The sequence below is a fragment of the Hibiscus syriacus genome, unplaced genomic scaffold, assembly GCF_006381635.1.
Source record: "Hibiscus syriacus cultivar Baekdansim isolate YM2019G1 unplaced genomic scaffold, ASM638163v2 tig00111841_pilon, whole genome shotgun sequence".
Classification (NCBI taxonomy): domain Eukaryota; kingdom Viridiplantae; phylum Streptophyta; class Magnoliopsida; order Malvales; family Malvaceae; genus Hibiscus; species Hibiscus syriacus.
Genome location: NW_024063196.1, coordinates 1421013 through 1439087, shown reverse-complemented (window position 1 = coordinate 1439087; position 18075 = coordinate 1421013). Strand labels below are relative to the sequence as shown.

The following is an 18075-nucleotide window of genomic DNA, read 5'->3' as shown; positions in this document are numbered from 1 at the left end:
AATTCCCAACAATAGTGGAAGTCTAGCCTAGTGATCCCGATATCCAGGTAAAATTTCATCAAAAGCATTTCCTCAACCTTTTCTATGACATAAAGCGGTAATTAAATTAGGAAACACCAAAGCACTTGCCTTTTACCCAAATAGTCGTGAACTTGTGAACAATGATACGACCCACATCATCTGCCGGATACCATTATAGAAGTAAAAGCATAAGCGTGAAAGTGATACGTAGTTGTGGGAGGTGGCCATGAGTTTATGCTTGAGGAAGTGATTCCATAATTGGCACGAGGCTGAAGACGTTCCCGGTTGACCGAGTATCGGCTCGTCTGCCGACCATTCCACTCAGTGTTTTCGAAACAAAGGTCCTCCAAGACCCATCGTGTGTGTATCGTCTTCCTCTTCGAACATGGCATGGTTATCCACAACATCCTGCAAATGAAAATAACGATTAATAGCAGTGGATGTAAAACGGATTTGCTTACCTCGAACGAAGATGGAGTGTTTATTGGGGTTGAAAATATTCGCATAGAACTCCTTAACTAATGAGGGGTTCAGCCTCATCGTTCTCAAACTGTTGCCAAGCGGTCGTGACGGTTGGAGCCGTCTTGAGCGCACCATTTCCAGTGTTTTTGAAGTAAGAAAAATGAAAATGAAGAAGCTTTGAAAGCTTTAAAACTTGGATGTATTTCGGCTATGGAGAGAATAAGGAAAGAGATGAGTAAAAGAGAGAGAAAAGTAAAAGTTAACATGAAAGAGAAAAAATGAATAAAGAAAAAGAAAAAGTTAAAAATTTGGGAGGGAAAAGGGGTGATAGGACGGTTAAGAGAGGAATTAGTGGGTGGGGGGTTGTGCGTGTATGGGGAAGTAAAAACTGCCAAAAAGCAATGATGATGATGGGACAAAAACTGTGGAAAGAGAAAAGTAAATGTCAGAAATTAAATTAAATAAAAAGAAACAAATCAAAAGAATATCTCTCCAATTAATGCTTTGTCCTTTTCTCCCTTTGGTAACCGCTCTTTGTACGGTTTGCAGTAATGTGGTCCCTACAAATCAGATCAAAAATTAATTACAAAATAAAATAAAATAAAATAAAACTAAAGAAAAAAAAACTTGAATGTTAAATTTTATTTATGCACAAACACAAATTCGATGCCGAGGCATCGAATTTTGGTTCTCCTCTGGGCACGCTTCAGTATCGTGCATCCGTAACACGTCCTTGTTGCGCGGTGGTGGAATTCCATTGTAGGCTTTCAGACGCTGGCCATTGACCTTGAAGATCTTCCCATTGTCTATTCTCTTGATGTCAACAACTCCATGGGGATAGACATAATGCACCTCAAATGGCCATGACCATCGAGATTTTAGCTTCCCAGGAAAGAGTTTAAGTCTGGAGTTGTAAAGCAAGACTTGGTGCCCCACATGAAAGTGTCGTGGCATCAGTTTTTGGTCACGCCACTTCTTGGTTTTCTCCTTGTATATCTGAGCATTCTCATATGCTTGTTCTCTAAACTCTTCCATTTCATTAAGTTCTAATAATCTCTGCTCCCCAGCTAGTTGAGCATCGAAATTCAATCGCTTGATAGCCCAATAAGCTTTATGTTCAAGCTCAACCGGGAGATGACAAGCTTTACTATACACTAACTTGAAGGATGAAATCCCCAAAGGAGTTTTGAATGCTGTTCTGTACGTCCAAAGTGCTTTATCCAACTTTGGCGACCAATCCTTTCGCTTTGGGTTCACCACTTTCTCTAAAATCTGCTTGATCTCTCGATTAGATATCTCAACTTGGCCATTTGTCTGTGGATGATATGCCATGGCAATCTTGTGTCGAACTCCATATCTCAGCAATGCCTTGGCAATCAACTTGTTATCAAAATGGGTTCCTCATCACTGATGATAGCACGAGGTACTCCAAACCGAGTGAAATATACTTGTGCAAACTTGAGTACGGTCTGGAGTCATTCCTTGATGTTGCTATTGCTTCCACCCACTTTGACACATAATCCACAGTAAGCAATATATATAATTTTCCTTCAGAAGATGGGAATGGTCCCATGAAGTCTATGCCCCACACATCAAACAGCTCTATCTCCAAAATATTTTGCAGCAGCATCTAATGTCGTCTGGAGATGTTTCCAGTCCGTTGGCATCGATCACATCCTTTGTAAAATGGGCATCTCTAAACACAGTTAGCCAGTAAAAGCCTAATTGCAGGACCTTAGTAGCAGTCCTTGCTCCCACCAAAATGGCCTCCACTTGGGGCCGAATGACAATGGTAAAATATCCTTTGCTCCTCTTCAGGTACACATCGTCTAATGAGCTGATCGGCACAGTGTTTGAACAGATATGCTCATCCCAAAAATAGTGCCTTGCATCGTGCTTGAACTTCTTTAGCCTGACTATTCAAATCAAAAGGCACAATTCCACTAACAAGAAAATTAACAAGGTCAGCGTACCACGGGATTGTCGCGGCATATAAAATTTTCTCATCAAGAAATTCCTCTTGGATATCTACAGTGTCATGGCATTCAGAATTGTTCTCTACCCTAGATAAGTGATCAGCAACTTGATTTTCAGTTCCTTTTCTATCTACCACCTCTAAGTCAAATTCTTGCAAAATTAAGATCCACCTAATAAGTCTAGGCTTGGCATCCTTTTTGTTCACTAAGTATTTTATAGCCGAATGATCAGTGTGAACAATAACTTTAGTGCCTATTAGGTAAGATCTAAATTTATCAAAAGCAAATACTACGGCAAGTAATTCTTTCTCAGTGGTGGTGTAGTTCAATTGTGCTTCATTTAAAGTGCGGCTAGAGTAATAAATAACATGAAAGATTTTACATCGGCGTTGCCCCAAAACAGATCCTACGGCATAATCTCTTGCATCACACATCAGCTCAAATGGTGATGTCCAGTCGGGAGGGGCTACAATGGGTGCCGAGATCAGTTGTCATTTCAGCTCAGTAAATGTGTCGAGGCATAATTCGTCAAACACAAAGGGTTGGTTTTGTTGAAGCAATGTGCACAAGGGCTTAGAAATCTTGGAGAAATCTTTGATAAATCTTCTATAAAATCCAGCATGCCCAAGAAAACTTCTTATTCCCTTGACCGAAGTTGGTGGTGGCAATTTTTCAATCACTTCAATTTTCGCCTTGTCTACCTCAATACCCTTGTGTGAAATTTTGTGGCCTAATACAATGCCTTCAATCATCATGAAGTGACATTTTCCCAGTTTAAGACCAACTCAGCTCCTCGCATCTCTTGAGAACTTTTGCTAAATTGCCGAGGCATTGTTCAAAGTCGTCCCCACAAACAGAAAAGTCGTACATGAAGATCTCCAGAAAATCCTCAACCATATTTCAATACCCTTGTGTGAATTTTGTGGCCTAATACAATGCCTTCATCATGAAGTGACATTTTCCCATTTAAGACCAACTCAGCCTCCTCGCAATCTTGAGAACTTTTGCTAAATTGCCGAGGCATTGTTCAAAGTCGTCCCCCAAACAGAAAAGTCGTACATGAAGATCTCCAAAATCCTCAACCATATTTGAAAATATACTTGCTACATCGCTGAACGTTGTAGGGCATTACAGAGTCCAAAAGGTATCCTCCTAAAGGCAAAAGTGCCATAGGACAAGTAAATAGTCTTCTCCTGGTCCTCTGGTGCGATGGCAATTTGATTGTACCCCGAGTACCCATCCAAAAAGCAATAGAATGCTTTGCCAGCCAATCGATCCAACATTTAGTCGATGAAAGGTAGAGGAAAGTGGTCCTTCTTCGTAGCTTTGTTGAGTTTTCTATAGTCCATACATATCATCCATCCGGTTACAGTGCGAGTGGGTAATAGCTCATTATCCTCATTCGTAACCACCGTCGTGCCTCCTTTCTTCGGAACACATTGGACAGGGCTCACCCATGAGCTATTGGAGATAGGGTAGATCACTCCAGCATCAAGCCATTTCAGAATTTCTTTCACCACTTGCTTCATAATAGGGTGAGTCTTCTTTGTGGTTCAATTGAATTGCCGTGGCAATCTTCTAGCAGAATCTTGTGCATGCAGATCGTGGGACTAATGCCTTTCAAATCGCCATAGTCCCAACCAATTGCTTTCTTAGCTGCATCAAAACACTTAACAAACTTTGCTCTTGGTTAGCAGTAAGGTTAGCGGAAATAATCACTGGTAAGTCTCATCGCTACCTAAGTAAACATATTTAATGCCCTGCAAAGTCTTAAGCTCTAGATTGGGTGCATGCAATAATGAGGCTTAGGAGAAATGAATTCATCAAAATTCAGAGGTTCAAAATTCATACCTGATCTAACTTGTACTAAGCTAGATTACTCCTCCAAAATTGGCAAGTCGTCGGACTCCACTAAGCTTTCATCATCCACCCAATATTCATTTTCTGCTAGCTGAATGAAGTTGTTCTGGCAAGAGGTCCAGTCTCTTCTTCAATCACTGAGTTCAATTCAGAAATGCATTGGCATTCTTCAGTGTCATCAACATATTTGAGCGTTCTAAAAACCTTGACAGTCACACACTGATCAGCCACTCATGGTGAGTTCACCTTTTTCACAGTCTATCAAGATACGTCCAGTGGCTAGGAAAGGTCTTCTCAGAATGATTGGTGCCTTGGCATCAACTTCACAATCCAGAATTAAGAAGTCGACTGGAAACACAAACTTGTCCACCCTTACTATGACATCCTCGACTCTCCCTTCAAGTTTAACATGGGATTGTCGGCAAGTTGTAAATAACGAGGTGGGTCTTGCATCTCCTATGCCAAGCTTCAAGAATATCTTTCGGCATTAAGTTGACACTTGAACCAAGATCACATAAAGCCTTTCCAACGAAATTAGCTCCAATTGAACAAGGAATAATGAAGCGCCCGGATCATTTCTCTTTGGCGGCAACTTACTCAATGAGAACAAAATTCTGTTGCGTGGCAACAATCTCTACTTTCCTCTTCTTGGTACAGATGTCCTTCAGAAATTTGGCATACATCGACATCTGTTAACAGCTTCCAGAGAGGTATATTGATATGGAGCTGATCAAATGTCTACGAACTTCTTGAACTGAATTCATCATTGTGCTTCTTCAATCTTTGCGGGAAGGGGGGGAGGTCTAGCTTCCTTAGCTGTAGGAATAGAATTTTCTTTTGCCTTGGCATTAGAATCCTTGACATCCTCCTCCTTGTCCTTCTCAGAAAATCTATCATCTTGTAATTCAGCTTCAGTAGTGGGATTAGAATCATCATGCTGTGGCCCACTATCCTTGACTTGTCGATTGATTTGTGTTCCACTGCTAAGAGTTAACACATTGCAGTGCTATTTTCCAGGCCCTTTAGTGACTTCAGTATCACTTGGCAAACGTCCTTGTTGACGCTCTTGCAATGCCGTAGCAATCTGACCAACTTGACCTTCCAAAGCTCTCAGAGACGAGCTATGGCTTTGAAGTAAGGCGCCTTGACTATAAAGTAAATCTCCTTGATTCTTAATTGAAGTAGAATGGTCTTGCATCATTGTCTTCGTAGTAGATATGAATTCTTGAATTGTAGCTTCTAAGGAACTTATGCTTGCTGAAGATGAAGCTCCTTTGTTAGCATTATGCCATGGCATAGCATTTTGGTAACTTTGAGGCTCATTGTGATTCTGCTGCCTAGTAGGTTGATTAGCATTGTGGGCTCCTTGATTTCCCCATGAGAAATTGGGATACTGATGCCATCCAGCATTATAAGTGTTTGAGTAAGGATTGTTGCTGCCTCGATTGTAATTACCAACAAAGTTGATGGACTCATGGTTGGTTGGGCATTCGCTTTCGTGATAATTGCCTTGGCATAACAGACCGCTCCGTAGGTGATTTGTCCAGCAATGTCCCAATTTGCCGAGGCATCCAGTAACATCCTCGTGGGGCATTGACTCCATATAGAACATGACTACTTGAGTCCAATCATGAAAACCATGATTTGAACACTTTCGAAGCAAACTCTTGTAACGATCCAACACTCATACATGGATTCGTCGTCGCCCTGGCGAAAAGATGATATTTCATTCCTTAGCTGCGTATTCATGTTTGGGGGTTGTACCTCAATAAGAAACTCTTGCAAAGATCGGCTCATGATTCCATCGAACCGCTGGTACACCACTCAACCAAGCTCTTGCTCGGTCACGCAATGAATACGGAAAAAACTTTAATTTCAGAAAATCCTCATGCACTCCTCTTGGCGGAAAGAATCACAAAATTCCAAAAAATTACGAATGTGCTGCCTGGCATCTTCAGTTGGCATACCCCAAATGCCCAATGGAATTCAACATGTTGAACATGACTGGTTTCAGCTCGAAATGCAGCTGAATTTCGGGTGCCACAATCCCAGGATTCAGATCATCCAGCATCGGATTTAAATGATCTCGAATAACACGAGGCCTTATAGCAGGTTCAACATTGTTTAATACCGCGGCATTCTGATTTCCGTCATCTTGACCAATGCCTTGGTTTCAATCTGATACATATTTCCTTGAGCACGTCTTCTTCTTCTAAAGAGTCTTTCAATCTCAGGTTCTATTGGTTCCAAAGGCTCTTCAGAATTTCTTCTAGGCATACACTAAATAAACCTGAAAAATAAAACAAAAATATCAAGTAAACTATACAAAAAATAAAAATGCAAAACAAAATAAAATGCTCTGGCAAAACTATATAACTTCAGGCTGCCAATCCCTGGCAACGGCGCCAAAAACTTGTTCGCGTGTTGTGAGTACTATAAAATATACGCAAATAATGTGCAAGTATACAATCGCTCAAGTAATATAATGATGAGAGTATGTCTCCACAGGGATTGGGTGAAATTATGAAAGTCTAACCAAAGCAACGCACTAAATTATCTAAGTATAGTTAGTCTTGATATATACAAATGTCACGACAATGGATATGTGTATGCTGGTGGATGCGGATTGATGGTGTGATGGTGTAGCAAATGGAAATGCAGTGACAATGATAGATGTTTAATATTGAGTATGGTGAAATGTCAAGGCAATGAGAAATGGTAAAAATAGTAAATAAAAAGATAAATAAAATAAGAAGAAAATAATTCCCACGTGACAAGCTTCCAATGAAATGAATGGTAAGGATTGGTCTAAGGTTGCTAAACTTATTTCTCAAGTATATTTAAGCTATCTTGTCTTTACTTACACGACAGGGCTTTCCTAAGGTGTTCAAAAGAACCTAACAGAATAGGATGCCAAGGCATCTGCTCTCACTCAACGTTGGACAGCCTACCTATTGATAAAGACACCCTTTTTAGTCGTTGAAATCCTAACCTAGTCTCTTCCGAGATCTAAGGGATTAAGTTATAATATTCCTAGGCCGGTTCAAAGCCCCTTGAAAATACCATAACCCATTGCTTATGAGGATCTTATCTTGCGTTTCTTCCGAATACTTACAAGTATTTTTAGCTTAGGATTCTTCCGAATACCTAACCTTCATCTAAGAGATGGACATTTCCATGCCTCTTACAAGCCTAGATGGTGAAGCATTCATAAGCAAAGCAAATAAAGAACCAAAATAAACTTAAATATACCATTAAAAATAAAGTTTAAACAACCATTAAATCAACCACCACCAAATAAGTTAGTTCATGGTGGGGTTCGAAATATCCAAACACAAAGTCATGAAAATATTCGTTCCAACAACCCAGAAAATAATATAAAAATAGCAGCAAAAAGGGAAGTGAGAAGAAGCCTTCGACGCGCCACCGGAGGTCTCCTCTCGGCCACCACGAACCACTTAGCTCGCTAGCTCCTTTCGGCGCCTAGCTTGCCACTCCCTGGAGCTTTATCAATGGAGGAATATCCCAAGAAAGAAGAAAGGAAAAGAGAAAATAAAAATGTGATTTTTCTGCTCTATGCTTGTGCTCTCTGTCCGTGTATCTCTCTCTCCCATGAGGTGTCATATATAATAAAAAATATCTAGGGGTAATGATGAGTTTGTTGGGTGCAAAATACCCCTCATACCCCTAGAATCACATGTTGTGCATGAACCTTATCCTCCAAGTGGCAGTGGTCCTTTGGCAGCTCTGGCAGGCGGTTACAGCAGTCCTTCACGTGCAGAGACAGCTGTCCAGTGCCAGCTGTCCTGATGCAGAAATATCTTTTTTGTCTTTTTCTGCGCCAAAAATGCCAAGGCATTTCAATCTGCTTTAGCAACGTGTGATGTCGCGGCATTACTTCCCAAAGAATCCTTTTTCTTTCTATTCCCTGCACACCATACACAAATTGTACCTTTCCCTCAAACAGCACCATTAAGAAATAAAATAGCACAACCACCACAAATGCAACTATATGCAACTACATGATCCTAAAATGACTAAAATGAGCTTTTAAACAAACAATAACTTAAGTGAAAAAGGCTTTAAAAGTAGCCTTTTTAGGAAGTTAACATATACATATATAATTACATTCTGGGCATACGGATTTAATTTCTTAAGCTTGTCAGGGAGGACCTGTTATAGTCTAGGTGTTGTTGAAAGTCAGAAAATCTCCTCTTTAGAGTTTAATTTCCAAGTGACTGACCTAAACTAGATTTAACTACTCGACTATTCCATCTGTAAAGATCATGATCATCATTGAACATCACCAACAAAAGTAAAAACCAATCGGCTTTGCAATGTCATGTGCAAGATCCCCCATTTTGTTCACATCCTTACATACCTGAATGTCAAGCCTTTAATTGTCTCTTCATGTGTAGAGAGGGCTAGCTCGTTCCCTGCAAGAGAAGGGTATGGTGTTCGAGTTCATGTGTTGTTGTTTTGTCGAGGATCATAAATCAAATTAAAATTGAATTTGTAAATTTCGTTGCAAAGACATTAATTAATCGACGATGTACCGATTTAGGGCACTGTGGGAGTGCTTATTCTTCCCCACGCATAACCGACTCCCGAACTCATTTTCTGGTAACGCAGACTACTTGTTGTTTTAATTAAAATTAATTTTTTTATTTAAAATGGCAAAATGTTTTGGGTGCCCAAACACACCCTAATTAAAGATTGATTTTAGGCAAACATTTTTATTTTCAAACGAAATAGAAAAAATAAAGGAAACATTACAGAGAGCTTGTTACAATATTTTTCAAGGGTATCATTATTTCCACGTTTTTAGAAATTGTTTTATTCTAAACTCAAATACATAATAAAGAGTAAAAGGGTCAGTTTCATTACCTGGTTTGTTGGTGATCTCGTCCGCGGGTGGTGCCCGATTGTTGGTCGGAGTGGATGTTGGCCTTTTGGTGAGCGACCAACCGAGGGTTGTGAGGAGTTTGGGTTTCATCAGAGTAGTGGCTTTGGGTTGAGATTTTGTTGAAGCTAGGAGAAATGTATCATTTTTGGGTTTTATAAGGGTTTTTTCGTATGGAGGTTATCGGGGTGGTGGTCAAGCGTCGGCAATGGGTTTTGTTGAAGTGAGTAGCGCTGCATGAGTGTTGAGTGGGTCTCGGTCGAGAGTGGAAAGAAAGAGTGGAGAATAGGAGCTTTAGTTTGGTCTTGTTTAGGGAATGGTTTTGTTCCCCGTTTGATTCGTCGGTGGCCGGTGATGCGAGTGGCAATGTGGAAAAGCATTGGAAGTTCTCGGTCGTGGAGAGAATTAGGGAGGAGAGTTTGAGAGGGAGGTGAAAACTGCTAAAGGTTTAGATGAGTTGAGATTAGGTTTAGTTTATAATCAGGTTTTTATATATTAAATTTAGGGTAATTTGTCCTCATACCCCTAGACTTTAGCCGCATATTTACACTTTAGTCATTGATAAGGACTGTTTCGAATTTAGCCTTTTCTTTTTGTCCTGATTTTGTTATTTTCCATATTTAAGTTTTAGTTAAATTTTTTTGGGTTATTTGATATAAGGGTCATTTGAGTTTTATGCTTTAATTCATTTTAGTCTAAGAATCGAGTCTTTTATTTTTTTAATTTAGTCTTCATATTTTAGTCTCTTTTCTTTTTAGCCCTAAATTTCTGTTATCCTTCATATTTTACGCTTGTTTTTGCATTTGACCTATAATTTTGTTATTTGATAATTTAACCCTATAATCGAATTGTTTAATTTACTGGATGATTTATATTTTGTATACTTAGTTTTAGCATTTGCTGTTTTTATCCTTCATGGTAGTACTAGATACATATAAGCTTAGATTATGCAATATATTTTGTTTGGTTCACAATTATTGAGATTTATATTTTTATGTATGTGAAATGCTCATATTCTTGATATATATATATATATATATATATATATATATATATATATATATATATATATTAGTATTAACATGTGCATGTATTCTTTTAAATGTTCTCTTAGGTTCAAGAATTTATTCTAGTATATGATTTTTTTATTAATTTTTGTTAACCTCATGTACATAACTCGACCTCATTACATAATTGGATTAAGGGTAATACCCTTTTAATTTAAAATTATTTTAAGTAGGTTGTTTTAACTTATTAGAGATCCGCTTTTGATGATTTTAAATTAAAAGTGCTTCATTGACTAGAGAGTATTGCTTTATTTATTATTAAAAATTACAAAATGATCCTCTGACTATATGATATTAATTTATTGAATCCTCTGATTATTAAAAGTTACAAAATGGCCACCCCACTATCCATTTGCTCTAAACTCATCATTTTCTATTAAAACAAATTACAGTTGTTTGAGCTATACGTTAATCTGATGACTGGGATATGATAAAAATCATATTTTTATCAAATTTTATCATATCTCAATCAGCAGGTTAACCTCCAACTCAAATGATAGCCAATTTATTTTATTTTTTAGGTACAAGTGGGATTTTTAGGGATCATTGATCAAACTAAAATCTAAATTTGTATTTTTCTATTTTCAAGACAACGACTTAACTAATTACATACTGAAAGAGCGTTGTAGAGGTGTTAATCTTTCCTCATACGTAATCAATTCTTAGATTTGTTTCTTTGGTAAGTAGACCGATTTGTTATTTTAATTTTATTAAATTAACAAATTTTTGGTTATTCAGTCACACCCTAAAAAGAATTGGTGATAACTCCCGCGGACTACAATTCAATACGCATTTGAAGTAAAACTTTATAGTATGACTCCACCTCTCGGTTTAAAGACATTTCGACAATACCGATGTGACATATTATTATTATTTTTAATACTAACATGGAATTATCTTATGATGACAAATCAATATCATCTTTATTTATTTAAAAGTATATGACCTAAATAAAATCAAAATGTAACGTTAGATATAATTTAAGAAAAATGATAGTGAACAAAATAAAAACTATGTAATAGATGAGTGACACAAATAAGTAGTTTACCCTTATCTTTTCACAAAACAAATACCCTTAAACTTGAGGCTTAATACAAAAAAAAATGTTCAAATTATGCTTCGAAAAATGTATTGACACTTAAAGAATTTTTTTGTTAAAAATATGTGTCTAATTTTTTTCATTATATTTTTAGGTTCCTACCGTTATATTTTTAAATTTTTAAAATTTTTAATAATAAAAATATTATTTTTAAAAATAAAAAATAAAAAGGTCAATTTATTTATAAAAAAACCCTAAATTTTTATTAAAATTATAAAAAAACTATAAAATTTCTTATTTCAACCCCATTACCAACCATCGTCAACCATCATCTTCATAGTCGAACGGTTGAGTTTTGATTGGAATTGCACGGTGGTTTGAATGGTGGCAACAGTATGACTTATGGACTTCGAAATTGATCGAAATCGATAAAGAATGACGATTGTGGCTTAAAATCCGACGAACCTTTGAACGCTTCTCCACGACAAATAGTGACAGATTTCGATGAAATGCCAACGGGGATTTGATCGAGGGTCAACATTGGTGTTGATGACGGTGGCGATGATGGTCACGGCTAGCTGGTCGATGACTATGAAAGGGGAAAGGCGAAAAGAGGGAGACGAGCTGTTGTTTGGATTTTTTATATATATAATATTTTTAAATTTTTTAAATTTTTTAAATAAATTCTTAAATTTACCGGAACATGACACGTGTCACTTAGCGGAGATTTTTAATGACGATTAACGTCCGAACACTTAAAAATATAACGTTAAAAAATTAGAAACTTATTATTAACCAAAAAAATTTTAAGCACTAATACGTTTTTGTAAGCATAATTTTAGCACGTATTTTTTATTAAACCTCAACTTGATTTTGAATTGGGTCCCACTACAGAAATGTATGAAGATCCAACGGTGGTAATGGAAATCCTCTATCAATTGGAGGATTGAAAAGGGGACGGTGTGTTATGATCATCCCAAACGTTTTTCGATCAGGATTCCTGATTGCGACACGTGTAATGATTAGGTGGGCAGACAAACGGTGCCAATTCATTGGACCCAGTTGTCGTCCTATCAAGAACATGTTACAAGAATCATTTCCACTGTGCAATTTGTTCAATCGTTTCTACTTCCCACATTGTTGCCTTGTTGGTATCATTTTCAGTGTGTAATTAAATTTTTTAATACATAAAATCTGAAAGTTTACAATTTACTTATTAAATGACATTTATTATATTTAGGTTTAAATTTTATATTCTATCGTTTATAATTTAAATTTTATACAATTTTTATATCAAATAATTTTTAGTACAGATAAGTTTAAATTTTTTAAATTAAATTTATTTTGGATTTATGTGTATATGTGGATGATGTTTTTCGTCTGAGTCTCTCTTGGTCTTTACATGTTACTGTCATTCGTCCTCTGGCAAGTGTTCTCATGACCCATCATGCGACAAAGATAATGTAGAAGCCCCCGTCGAATATTTGGTGTTGATATAAATCGATTGGCATGACTAATTGGTTTTCATAAATCTCTCTCTCCTTCAAGTTGAACTCTGTGTCATTTATATTGGTTTACAGTGTTGGAAGTCAAACTCAACATCTTGGAATTGTGTAGAAAGCTTAACGTGGCAAAACATGATGGAGGCAGCAAGTAAGGTTTTATCACAAGTTCAAGGTGACTGGTAAGTCATCAAAGCATTACGATATATAAATAAATTAAATGGCAGTTTGTGAATCCATGTGGCAACAAATTAAGAAAAGTTTGAGGCGGCAAACAAGTAAAGAATTTCAACAAGGCAAGCGAAGTGACCACGTGAAGAAATTCAAGGCGGTGGATTGAAGCAAATTCATTCACGGCAAGCAATTGGTCAGGCGGCAAAACAAGGTCAATAATGGCAGCATATATGTCGGTTTAGTTTCTTTATAAATATGTGTGTTCTGTAATACGAGTGAAAAAAAATAGAGAGATTTCAGAGGTAGGTTGTGAAGCTTAGCAAAATTTTAAATAGTGTGGTTGTGTTTGTAAATTAATCATAGTTAGTATTGTAATATTAAGGTAGTATCGTTGTAACGTATTTTATTTTATATCAATAATAGTTCAAGTTATAAATTATCGAGTGTCTAAATACGCTTTCAACATACCGGAGGCATGATTTTAAATTCTTGTAAGTCATTTATATTGATTAGCAAAACATTTTCATAATTTATATTTTATTTTAACTATTTTTACAGTTATATTCAAAATAATAAATATAACTATACGTATATATTTATACGTTTATTATATAAGTCATTAAGAAATTAGAAATTAAACTATAAAATATATAAAAACAATTAAAAGTATCAATAAACTCAAAATAATATATTAGAATATCAATGATTCAATATACGTTATTACTAGAACAAAATTAATGTTGATATTGATGATGTTGAGAAAACCTTATACGATCTCGTGTAGCTGAGTTTATGATTAAAATGGATTTGATTGGAAGTCAAAATTATTATTAGTACTATTTTTTCTCCTTAATGCCTAAGTCTCAAGAATTGAATAAGGAAGATGTTACATTTTCTAGCAACATATTAATAATCTTTTATAATTGTCAGGCCCATCTATCTGTAAGTATAGCATATGATATGTAACATGAATTTTAAGGATTCATATTTTAAAAAATATCACGAGCGTTTGAAAGATTATAATTTTTAATTAAAATATTGTAAATTTAGATATTTTAATTTCGTCTTATTATAAAATATTTTAGAGGTCTCATTTTTAAAAATAGCATATATGGTCTTTACATCTGTCAGAACGGGCATGATAATTGTAATGATTCTTCATATTTTGAAGGGACGAATAGAAAGAATCGATGAGAATGAACGATAAGAGTTGATAGAGGCAATCATTCTTTTTTAAAAAAAAATTAAATTTTTATATAATTTATATACTTTTATACTTTCTATTGATAATTTACTTTCATTTATAAAATTCTATAAATTCACCCATAAAAATTATATATCATCATTCAATTTTCTTCTTATTCTTATTTTGATCACTCGAGTTTAATATCTTTTTAATTCAACAATTAAACTATATAATATTGAAATTTTTTAATCATTCATCTATTAATTTATTAACGGGGTCGGTTAATTCTCACTTATTTGACTTTTCAACCTTCTAATTTCTTATTTTTCTTATTTCAACGCCATTGGTATCTACTGCTCTCATTTTTTCCTTACTCCTCCAAACTTTAACTCTCACCATTGGAAATGCACTTCCAGTAGCCTCTAGAGGTCCACAAACTCTTCAGACTATTACACTTCATAGACATGCATCGACTCCCCTACTACTATCATTGTAACTATTGTCTAGTCCACTTTAAACAGGAAAGTTAGAACGAGAAAACTTCAGGAAATCAAAGAACTAATACTTCATATTACATTTAAGAAAAATTATTGATTTTTGTATGACTATTTTGCCTATAAGAAAAAAAATACAGAGAACTAATACACTGATTCATTTATTTTGGAAATTAATTTCACAGTTGGAGAGTTTGCATTCTAATGTCGGTCAAAAAAGATAAAATCAGACCACTTAGCTCTCACAGTTCGGCATTGAATTAAAATTTTTAAGGGTAAAGTGGATGATCAAATGCTTGAATTTTGAAACCTATGAAAAACTCAACATGACAAAAAAGCTACAATGGTACAAATTAAGACAACATTTTGTAACTTCTCCCCCAATAGAGTTCTTTTTTCAGGTTTTTTCCGGGTCAGCCTATCTTCCATAGGGATGGTATCGACCACTACCTGCACCGCTATATCCCCCTCGACTCCCGTAGAAGGAACTTCCACCTGCACCACCACCACCGTAGCTGCCACCAAGGCCGGTATCATAGCTACTACCATATCCACCACCACCAGCTCCAGCACCATATCCCCCGTAAAACTCACCATGGCCTCCGTAGCCACCTCCCATGTCATATCCTCTGTTGAAATTTCCTCCATAACGACCCGAGTATCCAAGGGACGGCTCTCCCCTGTAAGGCCCCTACACCACCACTGCCAGCACCACCATAACCTCCATAACCACCAAAATCATCTCCACCATATGCCCCATAACCACCAGCTCGTCCTCCATAAGCACCACTTGATCTATTGTAACCACCACTACCTCCATATCTACCATAGCCATCCCCGAACCCGCCACCATATGCAGTCCTAGAATCATTATGTCGTTTAGATAGAGGTGGGGGCGGGTTCGGTTTCTTTGGTTCTGCCCTTTTTATCTCCACCTACCAGCAAAGGGACACATCATGAGACTCAGTTTAGTGTTTCCAAAATTTAACATAACATAATGGATTCTCTAAATTCACCTTACTCGTTTTCTGCAAGGGTAAAAAGAACTACAGCTAAAATGTAATTAAGGTCTCAAAGTAAAAGCTCCTCAAAGCAAAATGGTACGTGTTATGGCAATGCCATCATTTGGTAACATCTCAAAGTAAAAAAAAATGATAGCCCATAAAAACGATAAGGTATTTCACAAAACATCAATTCAACTGGCAATCTACATACCTGAGCTCCGGCAAAGTCGATCTTGTTTCCCTTCTCCAAGAGATCATCAACCGCTTGTTCCGTTTCAAAAGTGATGAACCCAAAACCACGGGAACGATTGGTGGCATGATCCCGCATGATTTTGGTGTTCTCTGACTTCTCCATATTGTGTAAAGAAGTCCTTGAACTCATCTGTCAATTTGCAACAAATGGATTAACATTTACGAGAAATATCTACAATGAATCAAGGCATTCCGGACAAAAGGTGTGAAGCTTCAATGTTATATGCTTTCAAGAAAGGAAAAACTGGTATCACCTTCGGATACAGTTGAAGGAATTCCACCTACAAAAATCTTCCTAGTCTTGAAATCTTTACTTCCAGCGGCTCCTTTAGGTATTGTTCTCTTAATCTCTACCTAATACGACAAAATTTAGGCCAAAGAGCAGTAATTCAAGTGAAAAACGAAGCAGCATACACCGGACTACAGTAAGGAAACATAACAATAAACAAAACATTGAGATTAAAGCTGAGTCTTACTTGCTTCCCATTAATAACATGAGTGTCCTCAATGACTTTATCAACCACAGAAGGCTCTGCATAAGTCACAAACCCGAACCCACGAGGCTGTCCCGTTTTCCGGTCCTTCATTATCACAGAATCCGTAATTTCACCATATTTACCAAAATGCTCAAGAAATTGTGCTGCAGAAAATCCGTAAAACAGCCAAATCGGTACAGACTACAGGCAAAGCAATTTGAGCTATAATCATATCCAAGGAGATTAATAAAAATATCTAACTAACAAGCTAAAGAACTAACCAGAACTTGTCTCTCTCGCTAAACCTCCTACAAAAATTTTGCTGCAAATTTCCAATATCGAATATAAATCACAAATCACTTCCAAAGTATTCATGCTAAAAGGGACCTTTCAAAGAAACAAATACCTCTAAACATATCAATATAACCCTACATAAGTCTAAAGAAGAGAAAATATGAACCCTAATTCTTCCTCTTTCATTTTTATTTTAAAATGACATAAATACCAAACTTTTAACAAAAAAAGAAAATAAAAAATGGGCATTTCCATTTCACTAAAATTCGCTTATATTTTCCAAGTCATTAACTAAAAGGTAAAGGAAAAAAGACTCAAGTTCTTCATTAATTTTCTATAATTTCCTCGGGAAACAGAGTAAATCTAAAAGAGCATATACATATGTATATACAAAATAACGAATCAATTTAAGTTTTTCAAGTTTAATTAAGAAATGAATAATCGATCATTTCAAGATTGTCCTTGACCCCTTCCCTCCAAAAAAAGAATTTCTCAAGAAACAAACATAAGAAAGGGAAGATATTTACCCAGGACTGGCGCCATCGCCGGTGTGAGGATTAGACTTGTCGTCTTCAAGATGGTCAGAGGATCTAAAATGGTTGGTTTGGGCGTCGGGAAGGGATTCACCGCCTCGAGGGTCCATTGGCAGAGTGGGAAAAGAAAGAAAGTGTAACCCTAAAAATGTGTTTACAAAGTTTTTGAAAGCATTTGAAGTTAAAATAAAAACCCACATAGAAAAACACCGACAGTTATTATTAGCTAAACAAAGACAATGTTGTGTAAGAACGTTATTCAATGTTAAGGTTAAATTACATCATAGGTGGCCCAATTAATTACTAAAATTATAAATGAGTCCTTTAATTTTATAAAACTACAAAACATTCACTTAATTAATCATGTGTTAGAAAGTGTTGTTAGGAACTATTTTTCAATGATTTTTTAATTCGGTAAATTACACTTCCTGTCGTTCAATTATTAATAAGAATACAAATTATTCATCCATTTATTAGTAAGATTAAAAGTAGGTCATTTTAATTTTAAAAAAATAACAAAAGAATCACTCAATTAATTGAAAAAGAAAGTCGGTTTTGGGTTTTAGGCTTCTATTTGATAATATAATCTGTGAGAGATTATCATTAGTGAGATGAAGAATGTATCTCGATACAGTCATATGATAGTAAACGAAATTGATTAAGGTTTAAGAAGTTTGAAAGTTAATTTTAGGAATCTAATCAATTGAATTACACGAAGATTAAGGTGAATCTTATAGTGATATTTGAGGTTCATCGGTTATTATATATGATAGTTGATACAGTGACATGTGATTTGATTATTATAATCAAATAATTAATTGACTTTATTGTA

At 36.0% G+C, this 18075-nt stretch overlaps 1 pseudogene; it reads right to left on the bottom strand.

Moving 5' to 3' along the window:
* Positions 1-14991: 14991 nt before the first annotated feature.
* LOC120171977 lies at positions 14992-17407 on the bottom strand (annotated as a pseudogene).
* Between the last annotated feature and the right edge of the window lie 668 nt (positions 17408-18075).